Source organism: Chenopodium album, chromosome 11, assembly GCF_948465745.1.
Source record: "Chenopodium album chromosome 11, dcCheAlbu1.1, whole genome shotgun sequence".
Classification (NCBI taxonomy): Eukaryota; Viridiplantae; Streptophyta; class Magnoliopsida; order Caryophyllales; family Amaranthaceae; genus Chenopodium; species Chenopodium album.
This window is the reverse complement of record NC_137844.1, coordinates 52,739,211-52,745,294: the sequence shown is the minus strand read 5'-3', so window position 1 is coordinate 52,745,294 and position 6,084 is coordinate 52,739,211.

Sequence of the window (6,084 nt, the reverse complement as noted above, 5' to 3'; positions counted from 1 at the left end):
GTATCTAAAAAAAGAATATTTAAAAAACGGTCAGTAAAACAATATAATTTGCAGTTCTATTAGCTTCTCTATAGCTAGACGTGTTTTAAGTGTTTAACTCAAAAGGATTGAAACTTTTGAAACAAGATCTTCTTACCTTTATCCATAACCAGTTGAATTTTCTAGATACATGATGCTTAGATTTGTAAAGTTAAATGAGCGTAGATGAGCATGCACTACGGCTGACTTGGTTTTGTGTCGTCAAACACTAATATACCCTGAGAAAAATAAAAAAATTAAAAAATTAAAAAGAAGAATTAAGTAGAAGACTGAGTAGGGGAAATACGACTTTTTATTTTGGGTGTTACACTATATATTACTGTATTAGATACGCAAAGTCTGCTAAAAATGGTCGACGTTTACAGGTTGAATTTGAAGTCTTAGACTAAAATTGCTTACCAAGGAATATTTCCATCTTTGACAAGCAAATTAAAATTGGCCTCCCATGTGCATATTGACCTTTTACATGTGTATTTTCTCATGCATATAATTTTCATATTATGCTAGCTTTTATGTATTATTATTATTGAATGGTAAACTTTCTATTAGTATAATTCAAATTATGGATATACCTTTTTCAACTTATATGAGCTTAATTGACAAGCAGTTGTTGAATGCGCTAATCTGATTTGATAGGCTGTTCATATGTATTAGATAGTTATGCTGGTTGATCTTGTTTCTTATTTGAATTAGCTAATAAAATTAGTCATTACGTGTTTGGTGAAAGTTAGTATTTGGTTGTTACTCTATAAAATTACCAACTTTGTTATGGATAAAAAGCCAAAACCAATTCTCAAAAAGATAGTAGTCAAACTAAAACGTTTTTCAATCAAATCAAATCAAACATAATTTTAGTTTTGGGGTGTTTGGTTGAGAAACATTCAGAGTGATAATAGAGCTAGACTTTTGGAACAAAATCAAGGTATGCCTAGTCCAAAACCCCTAATAAGATTGTTTGGTTAAGAGAGAATTTAAAAAGAGGGTTGGGTTCAAAAGATTAATTTTGAGAAACCTATTTGAAAGTGATTTTTAGTAAATATGTGTGTTTATAGTCGTGAAGTAATCCATTTGTTTTTGAATTAAAATTGATAAAATTTAGGAAATTTTGACTTTTACCACCTTCAAAAAACCATTAAATTGAATTTACCACTTGCATAAAAAATGTTTTACTTTACCACCACATAAAAAAAAAAAATCTTTTGTTTTACCACTTAATCCTAACTCCGATGACGGAAAATGACTGTGGGGCTCACAATCTGTCATTTCCCTCCAAATTTATTGTTCCAAACCCGATTTCCCTTTCTCTCTTCCTTTTCTCACCTTCCTCCTCTTAAATTTCTTCTTTCTCCTCTGAAATTTCTTCTCTCTCCTTTGAATTTTCATCTTTCTATCTGTTAAAAGTAAAACCCTAAATCTACTGCATCCTTTAATTTATCAAATTTGGTGGTTGAAGACGAGGTGGAACCACAAAATCGCAATAGCTCAGCCTTCACTTGTCATCTTCAGCACGGGGAGGGGACCAAAAGCTTGTGCATTTGCTGACAAAATTCGAGATTCTTGACAACGAGAGGTACTTCAAACCTCTTTTATGTACATTTCGTGGGATTTGGGTAGTTAATTGGGGTAAATTATGCTTTTTTTGGGAATATGTGAATTAAAGTATTATAAACCCTAATTATGCGAATCTTTGACTCAATTACAGTGTGTTATTGTTAAATAATTAGTTAATTAGGGTTAGCTTTACTTGGTAATTGTTAATTTAGTGCACAGTCAATGTTAATTGCTTTTTGTTGCTGTAGTTGGTGAATATATGTGATTTGGATTATTTAATTGTGCAATTATTGAAATTGTTTATTGGTGTGTCTGCTTATGTTGGAATTGTTACAGAATGGACACGGTGAACCTTAAAATTACATTAGGTGGTGCCTTTATACCTTATTTAGCTGGTAAAAATAGGAGGGTGTTAACTTGGGATGGTGGGTGTATTTATTGGATGAAAAATGTGCAAGTGTCTAAGATAGATGTACACTTTTTGAGGCAAGCAACTATACATGGCTTTGTGTATGTTAATGTGAAGGTACCTAGGGGGTTTAGTTCTTGGTATAAGCAGAAGGGGAAGTCTTGGGTGAATGGTAAAAGGGAGCTGGTTAGTGGTGAGGTGAATGGATTCCTTGAGTCTGTGAGCAAAGAGGGGGCAGTGGAGATGTATGTCACTAGTCATGAGCCAATTGAGGGGACTGAGAAGACACCCTTTAAATGTATAGATGGCAATGAGCTGACTACAAAACAAAGGAAGAAACTGAAAAAGGAGTTGGGTGGGCCTACACTAATTGACACTAGCCCATTAGTGAGTAAGCCCACTAGAGAGTCAGTTAGGAGAAGCCCAAGGTTAAAGGGCATTGTTATCCATGACAGAGAGATAGAGGAGAGGAGTCCTAGGGTTGAGAAATTGAGTGCTATACAAAAAGGAAAGGGTAAGCTTACTGCTGCAGAAAAGGGTAAGGCCAAGGTAGGTGAGGAGGTTAGAGTTGTTGCATCTGGAGCTGTAGAAAGTAAGAAGAAAGAAAGAGTGAGGAGCTTAAGGCTTGATACTGATGAGTTTGAGGATGAGGAGGGTCAAACACGGTTCTCAGATTCTGAGCTGAGTGACTTTGAATTAGACTTGGATGAGGGAGAAGAGGACTTATACTCCGATGATGATGAGGAGTGGTTTAAGAAGAACTTGGAGCATCTCAACAGTGAAGTTAAGGGCAGTTTGAGATGAGTAGGTGGGGGAGGGGAGCATAGGGATGATGAGGATCAGGATCCAAGGTTTGAAATAGATAAAAATTTGAGAGGGCTTGAAGTGAGGGTTAAAGAGGAGGTAGATGGTGATTCTGATGAGGTAAGGAGTTTGGAAGGTGACTCAGATGATGAGCAGGGTAGTGTAACTTGGTTTAATGCCGAGACAAACTTTGATAGGGCTATAAAGTTTGTACAGGGTCAAAGGTTCAATAATGTGCAAATACTGAGGAAAGCCTTGAGACAACATGCTATTGAGAATAGGTATGAGTATTACTTGCTTCACAATGACACAAAGAGACTGACATCATACTGTAGGAAGAGATGCAAGTGTGTGTACAACAAAAAAAGCTGTAGGTTGGTGAAGTGCACTTGTGTGAAAGGGGCTAGGTGTAGGTTCAAGTTTTATGCATCTAGGTTAGTGAAATCAGAGGCTTGGCAAATTAAGACACTAAGGTTGAAGCATAGGTGTATGAGGACTACAATGAACAACAAAGTGACTGCTAAGGTTCTGGAAGACAGATACTTGGATGAATTTAGGGGCAACCCCAGGTGGAAGATCAGACAGATTCAGGAGAGGGCTTTGAATGATTTGGGGATCAAAATTACCTATTCCAAGGCATGGTTGGCTAGAAGTAGGGCAAAGATAATAATCTATGGGTCTTTAGCAGAACAGTATTCAAGGGTATGGGACTATGGGAAAGCAATTCTGAAATGGAACCCTGAAAGTAGTTATAATGTTGTGCTGGATGACATTGGGCAAATTAAGAGGCCAATTTTTATGAGGATGTTTGTGTGTTTAGCTGCACTTAGAAATGGGTTTATATCTTGTTGCAGACCCATCATCGGGGTGGATGGATGCCATCTCAAAGGAGCTTATCATGGGCATATCTTAGTTGTAGTTGGAAAAGATGAGGATAACAACATTTTCCCACTGGCTTGGGCTACTGTAGAGATTGAAAACAAAGATAGTTGGTGTTAGTTTCTTGAGATTTTGCTGAGTTCACTTGAGCTGTTTGAGCAAGGATTTGGGCTGACTTTCATGTCTGACAGACAGAAAGTAAGTGCACTAATTTTTATGTCATCTCCTAGTGGATTCAATGTTTTTAAAGATAAGAACACTAACTTTTATGTTTATGGCTTGTGTGCAGGGTCTGTTAGAAGCATTTGAAGTTGTTGCCTCCAAAGCCGAGCTTAGGTTTTGTGTGAGACATATCTAGGCACGTGCAACTCTCAAAGAATTGTTCTGGGCTGCTGCTAGGGCAAGCACTCTGGTGAGCTACTCTATTTTGTTTTTTTGAATTGCTCTGAATTGTTTATTGACCATATCCACTTGTTTTGAATTTGGCTAAACTTGTATATTTTTTGCCATGTCTATCTGTTTAGAATTGAATGTTTGTGTTGTGTATATGTTGCATATAATTTGAATTCAATGTATGGGTTGTGAAACATGATGCATACACTTTGAATTGAATGTTTGGGTTGTGTATGGCTTCTGTCAGTTTGAATTTGAGGTTGCTATGGAGAGCATCAACTTTCTAGATGAAGAAGCTTATGAGTGGCTGTCTAACATTGCCCCCCACCATTGGTCAAGGCATGCATTCTCTACAAACTGCAAGTCTAACATGTTGTTAAACAACATGTGTGAGACATTTAATGCAGTGATCAGAGATGCAAGAGACAAGCCTATTCTTACTCAAATGGAGTGGCTAAGAAGATACATGATGAAGAGGAGTAATGACAAATGGGAGGCAGCTAGTGTGTGGGAAGGTTTACTGACTCCATTTGTGAACAAGATATTTGATGGGTTGGAGAAGTATGCCAGGACATGTGAGGTTCAAGCTTCAAGGGGCGAGATTTATGAATTGAAGTACAAGGATGATCAGTGCATTATGGATCTAGAAGCCATAATATTCACTTGTTTTAGGTGGGAGTTGACAAGGATACCCTGTGTCCATGCATTTGCTTGCATTCTGGACAAAAGAGATGATCCAGAGTTATATGTTTACCCACATTACTACAGGATGACATACTTAGCTGCATGTGAAGACCCCATTCAGCCAATGGCTAGGCCTAAACATTAGGAAAAGGTTAGGCTGAGACAGCCTTTGCCACTTGTGCTTAAAGTGCAACCTGGAAGACCAAAGGCAAAGAAGAGAAAGCTTGAACCAGGGGAGGGGACTTCTGCTGCACCTGAGGGGAAGAAACCAAAGATTAAGAAGCAGTGCAAGAACTGTGGTGGTTTTGGTCACTTTGCCAAAACATGCAAGCATGAAGCTGCACCAGAATAGCCACAGGCACCTGCAACAAACCCAAAGGGTGGAAGGCCACAACTGCATACACCTTGGCTCAAGGAACAAAGGAAGAAAAGTGAAGAAAGGGCTGTAAGACATGTATATTTTTTGATACTTTGCTATTGGCATGCACTTGTCTGTTTCAATTTGAATGATTTTAATTCTATTCATACTCTGTAATTGCAGGCTGCATTGAAGTTGCCCCAATATCAGCCTACAACAACAGCAGCAATTGGGCGTCAACAGGCAACAGAAACAAGTGGGAGTCAGCATGCAACAACAGCAGCTGGGGGGAGTCAGCCTGCAAGAACATGACCTAGTGGGAGTCAACCTGCCACCAGAAGCAAGAAGAGCCTCAGTTAGCCCACATTAGTTACATCAGCTACCCCAGCCTCAAACAAAGTCCAAACAAGGTCAAAGCTTCATGTCATGAGGAGCAAGAAGGTCAAAGATGTCAATTCACTGTGATAGGGTTTAGAGTAGTATTTTGTTGATGGACAACCTATTTTTTTGTCTTATCATGTGTAAATTTGGTAGTTGAACAAAGTTACTTATGCATTATGGTGCCATATCTTTTGTGAAAACAACCTTGAAACAACTAAGTGCCTGTTTTTGCAAGTAGTAATATGACAAGATTTTACATTGATTAATTGTCATTTCAAGTACAAGCAATGCCATCCCTACAAACACCCATAACAGCTTAACAAAAGACAACATAAATTGGGGATTTTATGTTTCTTAGTATTCCCAACTGAACCTAAGATCTAAAATACATAGCCAAAACCAAACCAAAACAATAAAACACAACAACAACATGTAATGTCAGCATTTTCTTTGATATTGCATTGCTTCCATGCACCTCCTTGCTCATCTTCTTCGTGTCTGAACTAAGAGCTTTGCATTTCATCTTCAAGCTGTCAATCTCATTGAGCAAGCACCTCCTCTGCCCACTAACATCATCAACTTCCCT